Source organism: Mastacembelus armatus, chromosome 16 (genome assembly GCF_900324485.2).
Source record: "Mastacembelus armatus chromosome 16, fMasArm1.2, whole genome shotgun sequence".
NCBI classification, from domain to species: domain Eukaryota; kingdom Metazoa; phylum Chordata; class Actinopteri; order Synbranchiformes; family Mastacembelidae; genus Mastacembelus; species Mastacembelus armatus.
Window position 1 is genome coordinate 3,236,531 of NC_046648.1, and position 19,967 is coordinate 3,256,497.

General features: G+C 38.7%; 1 protein-coding gene across 2 annotated transcripts in view; it reads left to right on the plus strand.

The window, feature by feature from the left end:
• Positions 1–19,967, plus strand: part of cdkal1 (CDK5 regulatory subunit associated protein 1-like 1) — a 357,840-nt gene that overhangs the window by 301,062 nt on the left and 36,811 nt on the right. Inside the window, exon 17 of one of the 2 annotated variants that reach the window (XR_003294900.2) lies at positions 11,867–12,011. The gene's annotated coding sequence lies outside the window, so the exon portion shown is untranslated. The remainder of the gene's footprint in view (positions 1–11,866; positions 12,012–19,967) is intronic. The other variant, XR_003294899.2, reaches the window with a different exon arrangement.

Below are 19,967 nucleotides of genomic sequence, written 5' to 3' on the forward strand. Positions count from 1 at the left end.
TAGTCTGTAGTCTCCACAGTAAATGGTTTGCAGCTGACTTTTTTACACAGTGGCTTTCAAACTTTTCAAAATGATTTTTCTTGCAGCCAAAACAGATTTTGTGGGGTAAGGTTACAAACCTCTGATTTGGCACTTGTGTCACTCACCCTTCCCCCTGTCTTCGACTTAGGAGCATCACTTTTCTAGAACATTAACATTGCAGGTAAATTTGTATTGAGATTTTTTTAGCAAAGTAATTAATACTTTTTTTAAAAAAAAGTCTTCTTTAAAACTTTAAGCAGGAGTCTTTAAAATGCAACAAGAAAATTTTGTTCGGTTGAGATATGATAATGCAACACAAATAATAAAATATTCATAGGGACCTGAGAAATCCTGCGAAAACATAGTCCATATTTCATCTGTGCTAGACAATGAAATATGAACTACAACTATTACAACTACTAGTTGTAACAGTAATTATAGTATAGTATGGTTATTATGTAATTATGACATGAGCAAAGGAGGATGAAGAAACCTGTAGTACATGTTAGGAGAAGCTTGGGTGGATGAATGGGTCAGAAAACATGGGCTAATGTTCAAGTCCTGCATCAAACATTGTGTTTTTAATCCATGAATGTTTAACAACCTTAACAACGTGTTATTGTAACTATTATTTTGTTACTATTATTTTGTCCCAAATCATGAATTTTGTTTGAAACCTCACCAAAATGGTGTTTTTGTGTAAACTTACCCAAGTTGTTTTTGGGCATATACATAATGGAGTTGTATGTTTGCCACAGGACCAGTCTTAGGGTACATGTGATCAGGACTGTTGCTATGACAATGAAGGTTTAGTAAGCGCTTCACTCAAAGCATCATGTGGGTTGTTTTCTAAGGTAGGGGCAAGCATTGAGTCATTTAGGTTGGAGAACCTGTTGATTTGCAAAACACTACAACTTTTTCTTAGAGAGTAAGGTATGTGAAACCTTGTGTATGTTTATTAGCAGTCTATGAACCTGCCATGGGCGACATTCCTTTCTACCTGAATTAGCTCTGTAACCACATAGACGCAAACACTTTGCATTTTAACAAGTTAGGCCTGCTGTGCTTGTTCTCTGTAAAATCGTCAACTATTAGGGAAGTTAGAATAAAAATAATAGAGATAAGCGTGTGTGTGTGTATGTGTCTGTGTGTGGGAAGGAGGGAGAGAGAGAGAGAGATGGTAGGGGAGGGGTGCACTTTAATTATTTACAGCTGAGCAACTGAAATCCCCCTCTCTCGTGCTCCTTCTTGCTCTCTCAGCCTACCCTATAATCCAGAGTTAGGTTATAAACACAGTTAAAGTTTCCATCTTTCGCTCTCATCCTGGGTGGCCAATCACTGTGTATGTGTGCGTGTCTGTGTGTGTGTGTGTGTGTGTTGTGTGTGTCTGTCTGTCTGCATGTGTATACTTGCCTGTATGAGAGTTTTTGTTTGTCTGTTTGTGTGTGTGGATACATTTCTGTAAGTGTGTAGCTTTGTGGCCTCACTGTGACCCATCATGACCCAGATTGTTTTGACTATATAGGTCTCAATTTATTCACGTTTGTCTGAAAAGAAATAAATTACATGACTATGCTATTTGCTGTCATGTGAAAACTTTTCTACTGGCTCATCCTTTTACAGTGCCAAGTAGTTTATGTGTCTTTGGCAGATAAATACACTGCTGACAGTATTTTCAGTATCACATGACAGTCACTGTGCTTCCCAGTTTCAGCCGGGCTACTGTAAACATAGTTGTTCAGTTGTTGGAGTAAAGAACTTTGATTTTGTGTAAAGTGGAGCTCAGTAACACAGCACTGCTGCAAAGTTTAATGGTGTTTCTGGCTTGTCAGTTCTGCTCAGTTTGAATATAAACAGTAAATTGACTTTGTGTGCATGATCTCTTGTGTGCAAACAGTGGGTGTGCGATGTCCCCTCGTTCTTTTCTCTCATTTTGATCGTATGCTGCTTATGCTTTACAAGTACAAGAATTCTGTGTTAAAATTGGTCACAGGTGGGGGCAGCTCTTAGAAAGCTGAAGTTATCTTAGGGAACAGAAAGAGAGCGTGTCTAAATTGTGTTGTAGATCATGTCAGTTGGTTTCTGCCATGATGTTATTTCTGTGTACTTTTTACCATGTAATGTGAACATGTAATGAAATAATAAAATCTCTGAAGGTCAGTATGCAGACAGGCTGAATGTGAGGGAGAAGGGAGAAAGGGAGAGGCAGCAGGGTAGGATGAGAAGTTGCTGACACCACTCTTTAGCTGTAGAGTATATAGAGTCTTCTATATGATCTGTGGGTGGCCTAAAACACTTTTGCAAGAAACAGGAGGGCAGTTTGGGCTTGATCTGTGGAAACTGAAACCAGCCAGTCCTCTCAAGTCATACATCAACATCAGAATGTTATTGATGTGCCCTATTTTAAGGTGAGGGCTTTAGGAGACTCCCTTTCTGTTTGTATTTATCCGACTCTTTCTCTCTCTATGTGTGCGTATGCTTTGAGTCTTCCTCTCACTGCATATCTATGTGAAAAATAAGCTGGTTTGGCTAATTTTTTCTAAAGTTAATGATTTAGAAGAGGTGTTGGCAGACTAAATTATCACCTTCTGAAAGGACCCATTGAGATCCCATATGCGAACCACACATGGCTGCAGCAATGCTCAGCTTAGCCAAAAAAGATTCAGCTTAACCCCACCCAAATCTCAAAAAAGGGTCTGTTCAAAACTGTAATGAACCTTGACTGTTTAGCTCTTTGTCAACCAGATTGAATAAAATATAGGTCATGGCCCATTTTAAGCCATGGTAGAAATGTAAGGTTGCAGGTGTTTTAAGATGCTTTGCTAAGAGTAGAGACTATATTAATGAAATGTGTCTGATGGTAAAAAGTAAAGTAGTGCAAAGGCAAGTTTTCTGAGGGGATGAGTAGCTGAAAAAGACTCTTTCAAGGTCTTACTTCCTTAAGACCTTTTCCTGCTGGGTTGGATTCAGGTGTGTGCAGGTTAACCATGCAGGTCTTAAATCACCTAACTGATGTATTAGATGATTCAGCTTCTGAGGGTTTCCCCACATACACCTCTTTTGCCAATCCTCCTGTATGAAAATTATGAGATGAAAAATCCCCTAGATGAAAGAGCAGAAAGTGAGCCTGTGTAATATGACAGCTAAATTGATGGCATTGGACAGACTAAGCTGCCTGTTCTCAAGGTCTAATGAAAGGTTTCTTTGAGAGGCCATGTCAGCAGGTGAATGGAGGTGAAATATGTAGACCCCCTCTTCTCTCCACCCTCTCCCCACCTGTTTTCTACTCTCTTTTTTCCTCTCTGTCTCTCTCTCTCTCTCTCTCTCTCTCTCTCTATGCCTCTTTCTCCAGGTTACAAAGAAAGCCTGCTTTGATAGCCAGAGTTATTATCAGCTGAGGTCTGAGGCCTCTGTGCCTGTGTGGCTGAGGGCCACATACACTCATCAAAACTCTTTTCTGTACCATGTTTTATGTTGTACTTCTATATATAAGTGTGTATATACCTATCAGGCAATCACTGTGTGTGTGTGTGTGTGTGTGTGTGTGTGTGTGTGTGTGTGTGTGTGTGTGTGCATACACGAGGATGTGTCTATGCTAACAGAGGCCGTTATTCGACTACAGCTACCTTTGATGGTCTTTCTTGATTTATAGCAACATTAAAAGGCTGTTGCCAGCATTTGCATTTTTATTTTGTCTTTCCTCTTTCCTGCCTGTAGAGATGCTGTATCTTATTAGTATGACAGATTCTGCAGAGGACAGTGTTCTGGTGTGTGTAAAGAGGCGGGTGGGTGTGTAAAGGGGCGGATCAGTAAGACTGCAGCTTCTGCTGTATGCATTTCAATGATTAGGTTTCAAATCTCAGATCATGCATTTTCCTGGAAAGTTCACTGCTTTTAAAGAAGAAAAATTGGACTGGCTTAGCTTATTTAAAAATGCTTGGGCGAGCAAAAATGATGAAAGGTTGATGAAGATTTAAAAACATTCTGTAATTTGTTAAAAGTGGATTTTGCTGCTAGTACAGCATACATATCATAACAGAACTCAGAAGCAATGAAATATACTGAGATGTACATTGATGACAGCTGTTTATTATGGACATCACCTCAGTGCCTCACTAGCTTGACTGACTGAAAATTCTAGTAAAATTCCTGCAAAAACAGGCAGTAAATCAAATCACACTCTTGTTTGAGGATGCATTTTTGCATTTTTTCATATTTTAGTGTGGCTGTACGAGCAAAACTGTTCAAACTGCATCTTAAGACAAAAATGCAATCGGATGGCACCTAGCCCCTGGGGTAGTGAGAGACAATATGTTGTTCTATTATGCTAATTTCATTAAGGATTCAGTGAAAATGAGTGTGTTAGATGATCACACCATTAAAAGTTAGCATTAGCAATGTAGTATGTTAATCAGTCCAGATGGGACCATTCTGTTTGTGTAAATGAACTCCCTCTACTTCTTTGTCATTAGACCTGGAAATATAATCTCTGCCAGGATGTCTGACTATGTTTTCATTGGAAACATGTTCTATTTGAATCAAACATATCAGCTGAAACATTTATTTTCAAATGTGGAACTTTCAGGAAAAAAAAATCCAGCTATGCTCATACTTTGAACATCAGTATATGATGTGCAATTACATTTATGTTATGAGCATGTGCTGTAAGTCAAACATCTGGTGGTGACACATTGCTGTATCTTACATGTATGTTAACAGAATGTAGCATTTACTGTAGTGTTTACATTTTTTGACTCAGGTGCTAGGTTTGTACGAGTACGTGCACAACAACATCCTGCTTGAGCCTGAGAAGTCTGAGTACTCTGTGTGCCCTCCCAAAGGTTATAGGTCACCTTTTTTTGTCTCTTTTGTCAACTGTCAGCACAATAGGGTGGTTTGTTTTACCTCACATTTAACATGTTAAACTACTGTGCTGCAGGTTTTTAATAAGGAGTTGTGGAAATCAGTTGGCTTAGGTGTAAGAAGTGTAATTAAGTTGAAGTCAGATTTTTGTTCATTATTTGAATTTGTATCCTCATATCCTGCTTTTTTAACTTTCTAAATTTATGCGAGTTAATGTGCAGCACATTTTAATTTGTTTTTTCCAAACTGTCTGACCTATTCCATGAGAACATGGACAATATCACACCTTTTTTTTTTCTTTTATCAGTGCTGATCAATTCCAATTAGGTTAGTCTGCCACTCAGGAATAAATTCAGGGAAAGCAGCTGTCTGCAGTGCACTATAAACTAACTGTTGGCTAACAGCAAACTGCCCCTGGTTGAATCCATTATTTTTATCCCCTGACTACTGTCATTATCCTAAAAACACTGAATAACTGTCTCTCACACAACCCAGTATCCCTCTTTAGCCAAAATCAGTATTAGTTTTCCACCACTGTCCCCGGGCATGTTCTGTCTTTTCTGCTCCATAATCCAGGGCATATACTAAGATCCTTAACCCAGCAGCAAGCCTTGTTTTTGGGCTTAGTCCAGCTCTGCTCTTGGGAGGTCCAACAGTGAATCCAAACCCCCTCCAGTCATTTTTTTGGCGTGAAAGATTTTTATTTTCAATCATGCCGTCCCAATCCCCAGGACAATTAGAGGTCGTCACAGAACAGTTTATAGAAAGTGCAAAGCTACAGAATGTTGTTTTGGAAAGTTATAATGGTCCCTTGTGTGAGTGAATAGGTTTGGAACAGCAACATTAAGAAAAATGACTTGTACAATACAGACACAGAAATAGGTCACTTATCTTTTAATAATTTTTGCTTACTAGAAAATTTTGTTTATCCAAATCCCTCAGGAGTCAAGGTTGTCCAAGAAAATTAAGTATTCTGCATAGACATTTATTACAATTCCTCAGCAGAACTTTTTCAGACTCTGAAAACATGAATTGATTATAGTTTCATCTCCTCATTGCTTATGTTCAAGTAGCATCAGAGGCTAAACTGACAGTCGGGTTAAGTAGTAACACCCAGTGCTAATAAAGCATTAGCACCATTATTTATTCAATGTGGAAATGCAGGTTTGCTGAGGAAACTACTTATTTTCTGTCCATGTCAGTGTGTGTGTGTGAAATGACTAAACTGGGGATCACAGCCAACTAGTGCAACAATTCCTTGCATTCCTTCTACGTGAGAAAAGTTGGCTTACAGTTTTACATTGAGTATCTGTTTAAGACCAATAAACTAAAAGCTGGACTATTAATCTAGTATTATTAAATGAAAAGCAGCCAGTGTTGCTTAACAGCCGGTTAATCTATTAAGCACTTGACTTTGAAGCTTAAAATAACCGTAGCGCACTCATTCACCTCTCATCTGTACCCGTGACTCCTGCAACTCAACACTGCTCTTACTGTCTCTCCCTCTCTCTCTCTTGCACCCATTATCTTGTCAGCATGAGATCATTGTCTGATCCAAGCCCAGTGATGTCATTTCCTTCATAAACAAGCCTAACTTCCTCTCAAGGGTTTGTATCAGCTAAGCTTATCCTGTAAGTGCCACAGTGGGACTGGAGTCCTTCCCTCTCCCATTCGCAGCTAAACTCAGTATTAGTGTTTATTCATTTTCTACAGCAGCAGGAGAAAATATTCAATACTCCGCACCAGACACCGTGTAGTTCTATGTTATGGCAAAAGATAAGAATAGGCTACTGGTGTAATGCACAACCTCAAAAGAGCTGTTTGGTGAATCAGATGTTATCCCTAAATCATCCCTGTGTGCATGTAGAGTTTACTTTAGCTACACTGACTCATGGCACAGATCGACTAAGTGAAAGCATATGACTTTTCATTTAGTTTTTGGTGAAGTAGTCCTTGGTTTGTACAGCAGTGTGGATCAAGTGTGTAACCACAACCTATACAAAACAACCTACAAAGCTCTGAGACACCACAGGATGTGGAATTCAATATCTTCACTCTGACTGACCTTTTGCTCATATATTCCAGTGGAGCTTGTAGGTCTAAAAACCAGCAAGGTAAAGAGAACTACCTCATTTCATACCAAGGGGCTACAGTATGAAATGATGTTTGGAGGTTTTATGGAGTGAGGCGCAGCTGTAGTCTGCCTACATCAGCATGGGCTGGGTAACTGTGTTCATCCAATGTAATCACAATTTTTGCCAAACCCCATCCTCACTCTGCGTCTCAGAGAAGGTTGATATGGGTTAGGAGTTTAAAACTGCTACACACCCATGTGTTTTAATAGCTCTCCACCACATGTGTTATCAGCTGAGCCATAAATGTGGGAAAACCCCACAGGCAGAATGACATCATGCCTTGTGTAAAAGTAGATATAGTTTTCACACACAGGGGTGTAACTGGGAAATTGCAGGAAGAACGGCAGGTTATTGAAAACAACTGAAACCAGTGAAAACAAACAAAGTTAAACGTGAATGCTCTCTAAAATGTGGAAATGTGTCAGCTCTGTCTTTTTTGTGCACCATTTAGAAAGTTGCAAAATTACACCACAGTCAGTAGTTTGACTGGTTAGACACCAAAGCAGGGGCATTACTGTAATTCCAATATCTGAATCAGGCTGTGTGTTAAATTTGAATTCCAGTAGGAGCTTTAAAATCTTTCCAGCTTGCAACACAAGTAATCTAAAGTGATGCTGACATTCTGGCCTGTATTGATGTGTTTTATTATGAATAAATAAATAGATTTTTAGCTTTAAATTGATTTTACATGCGCTTGCCCTTTAAAAACTCTGGCATAGTCAGCTGTTTACTGTTGAAATGTTTTACCAGCTAAAGCTCCTCTGCATGTATTATTGGTTAAGTCATAATGAGCAAGAAGCCGTTGGCAGAGTGACATAATTTACAGTTTGGAACTACACACAAGGGTGGAACTGGAAAATAGCAAGGAATCTTTGGAAATAAGTGAAATGTATGTATGATTAAGAAACAGTGGAAACAATGATGGCTACAGTTTTTCTCTGGAGCAGCAGAATGATGATATAGTATAATTCAATCACATTAAAAACTTGAGCATGTTGAAATAATTGCTTTAGACAAAAACACAGAAACAGTGAGTGCAGTGTCTCAGTGCTGAGAAGGGCAGTAGAGAATGAACTGCCTCTTCAGCACTGGACCCTACAGTTTAGACTTCTCAAGGAAATGTAGACTTCCAGAAAAAATAAACATTATACTGGAAACTAGATCAGCCTAATAATTATAGGTGAAGTTCTTTCTTTTTTTAAATATATCATCTCACAGTTTAAGGAGTTGGTACCATATCCTTACGAAGTGCTTTAGTGAATAAATAACATCATAAAAAATATATTAATATCATCCATATAAATCACATGAAGGCAGAAAACAGAGCCATAAATCACAGTCTGTGTTGTTAAGACCTTATAAAAAGAGACATATTTCAACTATATATAAACTGTCGTGAAGTACAAAAATTTCCTTGACATACTTCAGTATTCTTAAAATTGGTCTATTCTGTATGTTTTCTGAAGATGCAGTAATCCAGTTAAGGGTAATGTGCAGTATAATTCAGACAATACTACAACAAAATGAAGGTATAAAGGCAGGAAAAATGGTTATGCAGACAGATAAAAGCTCATCACTATTATGACAGTACGTCACGTGGACGATAATTACAGCATATGATCAACTTACTAAATATTTTACTCTTTTAAGTATTGTTTCTGTAATTTGTGTTTTCACTTTGAGAGCAGCCTTAGATTTTCTTATGGACACTGACCAAGACTAATCTAAAATCAACCATATTTCCCCTCTACTCTATGGTACATTAATGATATTGATATTGATAGGCACAGTCATGAGAACATCAGGAGTATCAGGTGTAGATACCCAACATTAGCTCTTAGAGTAAAAAATGTGAATCGGTTGAAGTCGTACGATCATTGGTTCTTCCTTTATTAGTGAACTGTTCAAGTTGTTAAACTAAAAGGGGAAAGGCTTCAGGGACGGTTACATCATCTCTGTCATCACTAGCATGAGCGCCACTGCACTGACCAGCACCATCATCATCACCACCACTGACCTCACCAACACCACCACCATCATTATCTCCCAGAGCTCAGTGGTCCAGCATAATAACTCTGAGATTTATAGCCCTGCTGGAAAGATGACATCATTCTTTTTTCCTCCTCCTGTAACTCTCCAGTGTACAGCTGACAGAGCTAAAGAGCAGGGAACTAGTTTGTAAATGATGTGATGTGTTGGCATCTTTGCAGGAACTGTCAGCTGCTTCGCTGTCTACATTTCACAGAAAAAGTCCCGTAGGAAAGTTGACATCATTCTCATGCTACAGAACAATAACTGCTGTTCCTGATCCTCTAACATAAAACTGACATATGTCTGGAAGAGAGGAAATATACGACAACAATGGAAATTGCTGGCCCTTCAGTACGAATTGTGAACTGTTTGGTGTTCTGGAAAAAAATGGAGGAGATTGAAGTGATTTCAGTAGAGTGGCTGACTTGCTGGACCACTTGTCTTCCTTCTGTAATGCTCTCACACAACCAAATTCCAAGTGTAACTACATCTAAAATCGATTAATATCCCTCTGGAGTGTGACTTCAGTCTGCCCTGGGGCTTAATGACATAGTTCCCAGACGTTGGGGGCACGGTATAAAACCTGAAGCTGATATAAAATTGAAGAAATTAGAAGGACTAAAGCAGTTGAAAAATCATAACCGCCCTCCAAGTGTTTCTGATTTTAGGAAGTAAATTGATGAAACTTGGAAGCAGGCGGTTTATGTGAAATAAGTGCTTGAGGGAATGACTCAGCTATGTTAAACTAAAACCAAAAGTACTACAGGCAGAATGAATTAAACCCTTTTGGCAGGATAAGTGCTGACTTAAATACGTGTGTGTAAAACTCCTCTGGTGGATTAGCAGTGTGGAAGTGACAGTGTGTTGGCAAATGATGACCTCAGTGCTACAAAGGTGTGTGTGTATTATTGGTATTGTAAACGATGTGCCACAGGAAAAAAAAACAAAAAACAAAAAAAACAACGTTACAAATGCCAGAGACACACTCCTCCTGTACATGCACACACACACAGCTGCAGCAAAGTGTGTGTGTGTGCACAGACAGCTGACTGGATTGTTGATGTCGTTGCTTATATCTCGTTCTACAATATGCACCAGTTAATGTGTTGTTGTGTGTGTCTGTAAGGAATGTGTACACATGCTTATTGCTTCAGTCACTTTTGAACAAATTAATTTTAATCAGAAAATATAAAACTTCTATGTCTCCTGAGGTATATATGCAGTGTAGCATACAGCCTATTGAACACTGATTCAAAGATCGAATCAAAGCTTTTATCTGGATGTGTCAGAGAAAGTGCTCACTTTTGTGATGTTCTATCTACGGGTAAGATGAGGAACTTCATACAGGTTTCAGTTGATAGGATGTCCTCTTTGGCATTTATTGTTCTTTGGTTATTTTGTAGACACCAGCCGAACACCAACAGAATACAATTAATGTTAATAAAATCAAGATAGCTGTGAACTGGCAACTTAAGACAGACAACGCAGTATTTGCCATCTATATTCTTTTCTCTGCATGAGCTGCCTTTTTGTCTAATTCAGACACATGCAGTCAGGGGTAGCCACATTCATTATTTAGCTAATTTGAATCAATATTTTATAAACATGCTGTATGGCTCACAATATAGTATTGTTTAGCAGGGTCATCTGAGGATCTCACATGATCAGGAAGTAGGATGAGCAACTCATTTATTTCTTGGACCCAGTGGATATTGCTAATTCCATGTAAGGGCCTATGGGTATTACAAATCTGAATCACTGATATAAAATGAATCATTTTGAGCTAGAGTAGCGAACCATAGTAATGAGAGTAGACATCCACACATTGGTAGGATACAGGATGCTCATGGGTTGACTTAGTCCTCTAAGGGGTGATGGAATCGCCATCTACATAATGAAAATCTTTAGTCTTAAGAACTCTCCATACCTTACACTTTGTTGAAAAGTGATGCTATGCAGCTTGGTCTCTGACTCACAAGAGTCACGTTGATATCTATAGAGGAGGCATTGTGTATTGTATGTGAATCAATGATGAAAGGAGCTGAATCATTAGGGTTATACAAACCGTCTGAGTGATTTGCCAAGGCCCATAAAGCAATGGTCATGTATCATATCCTAAAGCATGATCTTACAGTCAGGTCTTATAGTATAGTCACGCAGTTATGTAATTAGTGTGGAAATTAGGGAGTCTCTCTATAAAAAGTGAAAAAGATTTATCTGACTGCATGTGGTTACCGTAAGTAACATGTCTGACACATGGGGCATGACAAAGCTTTAGCTGATAGCCTCTAAAAAGCAGAAATTTTGTATTCTCTTATTTAGTATTCCTCTACATCAACATCCATAGAGCAAACGTGATTACGGCACAGTTTTTATTGATATTGACTTTCGATATACTTTTTTTGATGTTCAGGAGAAGGTGGGAGAGTGTTCCAATTGGATGGCAGCGTTAAATCAGACTTCAGAATATGACCCAATATTGACTGAAAGGCCTCAGTGTGGTTATAAAGTCACATGAAGCTCTCACACAGTCATTTTTGGAATCTCAGTTTATAGCAGCACACACAGAAACAAAAGCTGCTGAACTTATCTTCCTTCCTGTGGAATGACAATGATTCCTTGTTTATCCAGTTGCCATAAAAATACAATTAACCACAAGTCAACACTGAATGACTCCAAACAGGTGGGATTATTGCTTTAATTAAGCTTTAATAAGTCTTTATTAAACGGCCGCGGGCCTCGTTAGGTGGTTCATTAAGTCATTTCTGCCTTTTATTCCTTCATTAAGTCTCTTTTCTTCTCTCCTTTCTTCTCAGGGAGTGTGGAAGTGGTGAGGTCTGGGAGATCATGACCTTAATTCTCTCCAAGACAGATAGCTTAATTAACACTAGGGGAGTCCTCACTGGCTCCAGACCTCTACAATGAAACTGTACAGGGGAACTAGATTGCCAAGGTAAGCCAGTAAGTTAATATGTTTTATTATTATTATTTTTTTTTACTGGCACTATACACTAATAACCTTTTAAATCATAGTGACTGGGGTTTCCTGCATTTATGATGTAATTAGATAGTTATATTAAATGCATAAAAAAAAATACAAAAACTATGAATATATAGCCCATGTAGTTTAGCGGTGTGTTAGAGAAATGCCTGATAATAAGCAACATCCATTAAACTTAATGTGAGCAGTTTTTCTATTCCTTTTTTTTCACCAAGCCCCAACATAAGAAATTACAAGTAAAGTAAACAAACAAATATAAAAAGCAAGGTGGAGAACTGCTGTGTACACAAGACTGGAAAATATAAAACGGTTAATTTGACCTGAGGAAGTAAGTAGGAAAACTGAATACAGCTACAGTATGAGTAGTTTTTTTTGCAGTAAACATTGGCATTTCAGATGCATAAGTACTCAAAAAGGTCCAAATAGTACTAGCACACCATTTGTGTGAAGGTTGACCAGTGGAAGCAAAGAGGAGAAAACTTTATTGTTGTTATTTGTTTTCATATACAAATTTTAGACATCTTGCCTTTAGCTTTGTACTGTTTTGGTGGTATTGGTTTACACTTTGCATAAACATTCTTGTAATTATACCACACCACATTATATTCTCTAACCAAAGGTATATATCAGTTTCAGCATGTAACATTAAAAAACACATCAATATTGTAACTTATTGACACCAGCATCCCTTTAAACGGTGTAATGTACAGTGTTTACCATAGTGCAGTTAGTAACACCTGCATGTTTTACTGTTAGCTGTAAGGGGGATTTCCAGCTCTGTAGAATACTCTGAGGTGAAACGAGCACGCGCAGACCGCCTTTCTTGTTTATGTTCCATAAAACAGCACCTGACAGGCTTGTTTGTTGTTAGCAGAAAGTTGTGTTCCATCGAATCAGTTGAAAAGCAAGGGAATACACAAGATGAAGATGAAGAAGTAAAATAAAACACAATGAGCCTGGGCTAAATTTAGTTATCTATTTTGACTGAACAAGATGTTTCAGCGATGGATGGAGAGAAAGAGTAATAATATTGATGTGTGAGTATGCACGTGGGCATGTGTTTGCATGTTTATTAGCGGTTTGGATCCTCTTGAGGTAACAGATGTTCATGGCAGAGGTAGGCAGAGAGATGAGATATGGTGTCCAAATTAAACCACGGGTGTGTGTGATGGAGAGTGCTTTTGGCCACAGAAGTCAGAAAAACTACCCTTCACCTGCTTGTGTTGTCTTAACGGCATTGTGTGAGTGTGAGTGTGTATGTGTGTGTGTGTGTGTGTGTGTGTGTGTGTGTGTGTGTGTGCGCGCGCGCGCGTTTGCATGTGCACACGCATCTGTGTGTGCCTGCTGGTGCAGACAGGTTGAGATTTCAACCTTTGGCTGTGAAGTGATGACGTGATTGACTTTCCTTAAGCTTTAGCAGATGTCCAAAACCTAAGATTCACCTGCTCTGCTTCCTTCAGTCTTCTCTTCCATTCTCTGTTCTTCTGGAGTCTTTGAGCTCATATTTCTTTTCTGTATTTTTTCTGTCCTTGTCTGTCTTATTTTCTCACATTCCTACAGTGGATCACATAGTATATTTCAAATGACGTTAGGCCAACTTGGAGGATGACATACGCATACACAAGTACAGGCATGCACACCACAGATTGTTGATGGCGGCTGAGGATGCTGATAAACACACACCCACACATAAACAGAAATACAAGGAAGTGCTGGTTTAGATGTTATGCAAAATTATATCTCCTGTATAGGAAGACACATGAGAAGCACACACCCATCTGTCAAGTGATTAGTTGCACAAGTAGACCCATAAGTTCCATTAAAAAGCAGAAGCTCTTGCTGTTTGTACTTTTGTACAGGGAGAAATGAAACTTGTGTAACCCAAAAATCTACATTTAAAGCCATATATGGGCTTATCTGTTTTACAATGTTTGTGCCCCATTTTTGAAATGAAAACTGTCCAATCTTCTTCAGTAAAAACCAGTTTTTGAAATTAGGAGGCTTTGGGCAAATGCTGAACCCAGAAGATCAGGTTATGCACCTGATCTTGTCAAGCCTTAGCTGTGTGTGTTGTAATTGGCTGTGATTGTAACTGTATTGTACTCATGGAGGGCAATCAAAGGCAGCAATTACAAGCCTTTGGTCACCAGCCCTTGGGGCAGAACTTTAGACCAGGAGACATATGCATGTATGTGCACATGCAAATAGACAAACTGACACACATACAGGCAGTCACCCACACATTTCCTGTGTGTTTCATGTAAGACTGTCTTTTCTTCCTTCTCTTTGTTTGGAGAGGAAGTGCGGCTCTAATGACTTTTCCTATGCGTCACAAACACTGCATGTGGGAGGCAGACAGCCGCACTGCACGTGTGTCCATGTGAGAACCTTCATGCATCTATGTATGAGTCTGTGAAGGGCTTGACACATGCAGGTTTTACTATGCGTTTATTAGAGACGTCATGTGTATTTACAAGTTTGTGTTTTTCAGAAACTTCACGCTGCATTTGTTTGTGTCAGGAGAAGACAAATATGTGTATGTTTATGTGTTCAAAGGAAAAGGGCACACCAAACTACTGTTGAGAAGGTTTGGTCTCTGTGTTTCAGCTACCACTGATATTTCACAGTTTGTAAAACTCAGGTGTTTTTCTTTTTTTTTTTTTGTAATGTACTCTCTATATCGATCATACTCAATATTTTATTCCTTATGAGAGTTTGTGTGTACCAAACTAAAGTTTGAGTCAGAATTTGTTGAAGTAGTCCATCATATATTTATGATGGTTACAGCTAATACTTTATATGTCTTTTGCATTAGTGTCCCACAGTATTACTTTAAAACACAATTCTGTCCTAAAATCAATATATTACTTTTTTTATAAAAGTTGTACACATACAATACAGTTTGAATATGTATTTTATAAAGATACAAGAATGTAACATACTGTTCCCTGTTTTCATCGCTTCATAATACAGAATGGGTAGTGTATAGTGATAATTATTTTATCCTAAAAATAATACTTTCATATTACATTACAAATATTTTGTTAGATCAAAAGGTTTAGTGTTCATTGTGCATGTAAAGCAAATCTAATTTAACAAACCAATATGTAATGCTAAATTTAACCATGACACTGATCATCGAAGTAAAGGGGCTTACTGACTTACTCACTGGGTTCTCTTACTAAATAACCTCATTCATGAAACCAATACCGGTTCTGCTCAGTCACATTTGTGCACCAATATCTCAAGCATTGTTGAGAAATCAGGCGTCTTGCTCTAAGCCACATCTCCAAAAGTCTGAATAATTCTTTGTGGATTGCCAGTGTGAAATAAGTTAGCTAATATCACAATGCTTGGGTCCCCATACAGATGCAGTGCATCTGGGGCCACAGTGAAGTGTTTTGCTCCAAACAAGTAACCATTGAAAGACCAAGGTTGGAGTTTCGCTGTGAGCAAGTGACTGTTGAAACATTATTTTAAATGAAATGAAAAACAGAATCAAAAACAGTCTTTTGATTGGATCCAAGGCCTTTACTGAACCTTTTCTGCAAACTCATCACTCCCCCTCTCTACCTTTGCTCCCTGGTGTCAACTCCATCATTTCCCTCACTATGTCTTTGGCTTGTGGACGCCCACTCTCATTTTCCATCCCTGTTTTTTTCCCTCTCTTTCATGTCCATCCTCCTTTTCCTTCCTCCCTCTCTCCTTGCCCTTTTGTCACTCTGCCCTCGCTCTTTTCATTCCCTACCCCAAGCCCGTAGCAGCAACTGTGGATTTCAGCTCTCTCTCTGCCTGAGTTTCTTTTCTGCATGCATATCTCTGTCGTTGCCTTACCACCCTTCATTCTTTCTTTGACTCCCTGTCGCTTTTAAATTACACTTGTGACTTCAAACGTGCTTCATTGGCTTTGGTAGGAAAAATCTTTCACTGAAGGTGCATATCTTGTGGTGATTGTAGGTCATTTGCAAATAAGTTCAATAATAGAAGGAGAAAAATACAGTACAATGGGGACAATGACAATGAGTAACTTAAGACTGGAACACCAGTCATCACAATATACTTTAGGAAATTTAAAATGAGATTTCAGTTCTATTTGAAAAAATAGTTTGGCCTTTTGGGAAATCTGCTTATTTGCCTTGTTAACAAGAGGTAGATGAAAAGTCTATCTTTATGTTTGATATGAAGCTACAGCTAGAAGCTGGTTATTTTAGTGCTTGGTATAAACACTGGAAAGAGGTGGTTTTCTCTTTTTTTTGTATCTTTGTACTAAGCTAGTGTAACTTCAGTTATTATGTAGACATGATAGTGACAGTTTTCTCATCAAGAAAGTGAATATCCAAAGTTCCCAAAATGCCAAATGATTCCATTAATTGTTTATATCACCATGTTTAAATGACCAGGTTATTACTGCATCACTAAGTTTGAATGTATCTGATTCTGCCATGATTTTAATAACACATTTACATTGTATGAAGCATTTTTTGTTTATGTGGTGCCAAATTGCAAAATTCCTGCAAATTAATTATCATATGTTTTTTTTTTTTATTGATTTCTAAATATTGACTCTTTAAGCTGGATCAGTTCTTTTACATTCCTTTACACCAGTTTCATGCAGAGGGAGACTTTGCCAAACGCATGTAAAGGGAGTTTCTGTCTCTCCTGCCGCTGGCCTGTTTTAGCTCTCTTCAGCTCTCCTCAAACCCCTCTCACTCAGCTCCACATCATCAGCAGTGAGACTACTGTTACAGTTGAGTAGAGTTCAGCTGAGGCTAGTCAGTGAGTGTGTGCTGCCTTGGGGACATACAGACAGGCTAGCAACCAGCTAACTTGGAAGGAGTCATTCTGGTATTCTCTCTCTCTCATTTCTGAGAGCTCCCAGTGAGTATTGGAGGCTAAGAAATCTTGGGAAACCAGATCTGACCATTAGAACAAATAATAATAAATGAAATACTGCTTCTGATTTCACTATCAGTGCTTCTGAGCCTCACTCACTCCCTCACCACCTCATTTCCCATGCACCAATGTGTGAACACACACTCACAGACAGATTTGAATGATTTATTTATGTGAGCATAAATAAATGTAATAATCTGTGGTGTTGAATGAGAATCAGATACTGCTTCAGCTGATGTTTCAGCAGTGATACTTTGCGAAGCCTTGACAACAGCTAATTTTGATTGGTGTGTGCGTGAGTATGGGTGCATGTGTTTGTTTGAACTCACTTGACTTTTGCTGACAAGTTTGATCTGGGTAAACAAGGATCCAGCCAAATAACTGTGGAGTGAGTGCAAGGGGGAGCGAGAGAGAGAGAGAGAGAGAGAGAGAGAGAGAGAGAAAGAAGGTCAGAAAGTGAGTGAAGCAGCAAGAAAAGCAGAAAGGCACAGACAAACACTTACTCAGGCAAAACCCTGAAGTCATAGACAGGAAGCTGATATTTTCCCAGACTTACTTTATTCTTTTTCTTTTTTCGTTGAGTCTGGTCCAACAATTGTAGCTGCCTCTAAGGGGCTAATAATACAACGGAGCCATTGTGCAATGCATCATTTCCCTTTGCTTGATTTAGCAAGAGAGAAGGGGTTTGCATGCAATCTTTCCACTCTCAGTGTGGTTGGGTGGAGTTTGTATTGCCATCAGATTGGACTGTCACATAACACTGTAATAATGCCCTATTATAGTGTGGTTCAGATGATCATGAATGCAGAGATAACAGTTCTGTTGCTCTACAGTTATCTGTTTGTAGTTCCTTTTCATATCATTTTTTAATAGGTGCAGCAGCTGTGCAGCAAGTATGTGAAATGTGGAAAATACCTCTTAACTGGATTGTGGGTGGAAGCAGATATGCAGAAAAAAAAGCCTTTAAGGATAAACTCTTACACATGTAGGTCCACTGGTAGAAATTGTAGATGTTTAATACAAGTACAAGCCAAAAAAAGTATGTTAAAAGCAGTTATTGGTGGTGGGTGCAATTGCAGAGATGTAGCCGCACACAGTGGATGAATATAGTCATACATGTTAGCCATTTTAAGTTAAATGTTCTTATTTGAGCCATTTTCCCCAAAGAGAGCTGGGGTAGGCTCCAGCAGATCCCTGTGACCCTACATAGGAATATGCGGGAATAGATACTGGATGGATGTTCTTCTTTGACGCTGGACAAACATATTATTGATTAAAACCAGCAGAGTAATGAAATTTACAGATGTAAATACAGATGAGATCTTTTTTGGCAAGAAGACTCTTAGTATTCCTACTCCTTAGGTTTTTGGTGTGGAAGGTGGACAGCTTTGTCAGGTCTTGTGTCAAAACTTTAAGGCTTAAGTTAATGCATGGTGTTTATTAGTACTATTATTTGCATTTAAAGGTATATTTTAAATAGGCTCCAGCAGATCCCCGTGACCCTGATTAAGGAATAAGCGGGTATAGATGATGGATGGATGGAGGGTATTTTTTAAATCTTCTAAAATAGTGAGTAAGTGTAATTTCACGCTTAGTTTCAAAAGATTCATACGGACAATATGTGTCTTATTTTGTGCTGCGGGATAAAGTTCAGTTTTGATAGATACTGACGTGCAGGTAGGTGAGGCACTGAAAACAGTCCCACCTTTCTCCTGTGCTGAATGTGAGATGAAATTACATCTTAAATGAATGGTTTTTGTAATATATTTGACATAGTCTTATAAAAAAAAAAAGGAAAATGTTCTTGCAAATGAAATATTCATCCCCTTTTGATGCTATATCCGCGTTGCATCGAATATACAGATGATATATATTGTTTGAATTTTTTTAAAGCAAAATAAAACTTGTTACTCTCCTGTTCTTCACACGCTGGTGAGCAAAGGTGAGCTGTCAAGTAGATGGTCATATAAAATCATGAGGGAAAACATTACTTTTGCATGAGTAAAGTAGATTCTGTGAGTCAGGCAGCACCACATGAAGGAGGCCAACTTAGGTTTGATCATCTCCACAAGCAAAACAAACTCTGCCAGTCAGCCTGTCTGCCAGGTTTGTGTGTGTGTGTGTGTGTGTGTGTGCGTGCGCGTGTGTGTGTGTGTGAGTGTGAGAGACTGTGTCTGTAACCTTGCCTGCATCCCTATCTGTTCATGTCAATGTTTGTCTCCATGTCTGGCTAACCATGCATCTTTCACTTTATCAGTAATGCTATCAATTGTTATGTTTCTGTGTTTTTCCATGGGTGAAATGACCACTGGGGTTCCTGCTGTGTTGACCACATGCGCCACTCCATTCATTTTATGTCACCTGCCCACTGTCTGGCTTTTTTGTATTACATTGAATAACCATATTAGTCAAGCTTGTCTGTCCTTTGCGTTTGGGGCCCCAAGTACGGTCCCTGCATTTAAAAGTGGTACTGCATAAAATGAAATCCTACTTGTTTGGAAAACCAAACAAATACAATGTGTCATTTCATCAGTGATATCAAATATTATATTTAACTCATTAAGCATCAGGAATGTCTTTTCTGGCATCTTTGTGTGAGCAGATAACCATGACCAGGGTTATCTACCTTCACTGATACGACAATGAGCACCACCTACAGAGACTCGCATGACACTTAACTGATAATGAAAGTAAACGGTGTCAATAGTGCTGCACACAGACTAACATAAGGTAGTGCAAAATTACGTGTCTCGTTGAGTTTCTAAATTTTAATCATGAAGGGTTAAATATGAGTTAAGATATTTTAATGCAAAGAAGGATGATGTTAATGCTTCTCTGAGAATTAATCACCAACTTCTTTGCCATCAGAAACCACTGCAAAATCCTTCATTCTCAGTTCTGTGATCTCTCCCCTCTTAGCCACATTCTGCACTAGTTAGAGATAATAAAGGTTTCATTTGCCTTGGCCAAAGCTTGTGAGTGCAAATAACTGACCAGTAGGCCATATGGTCAGTGAGAGTCCA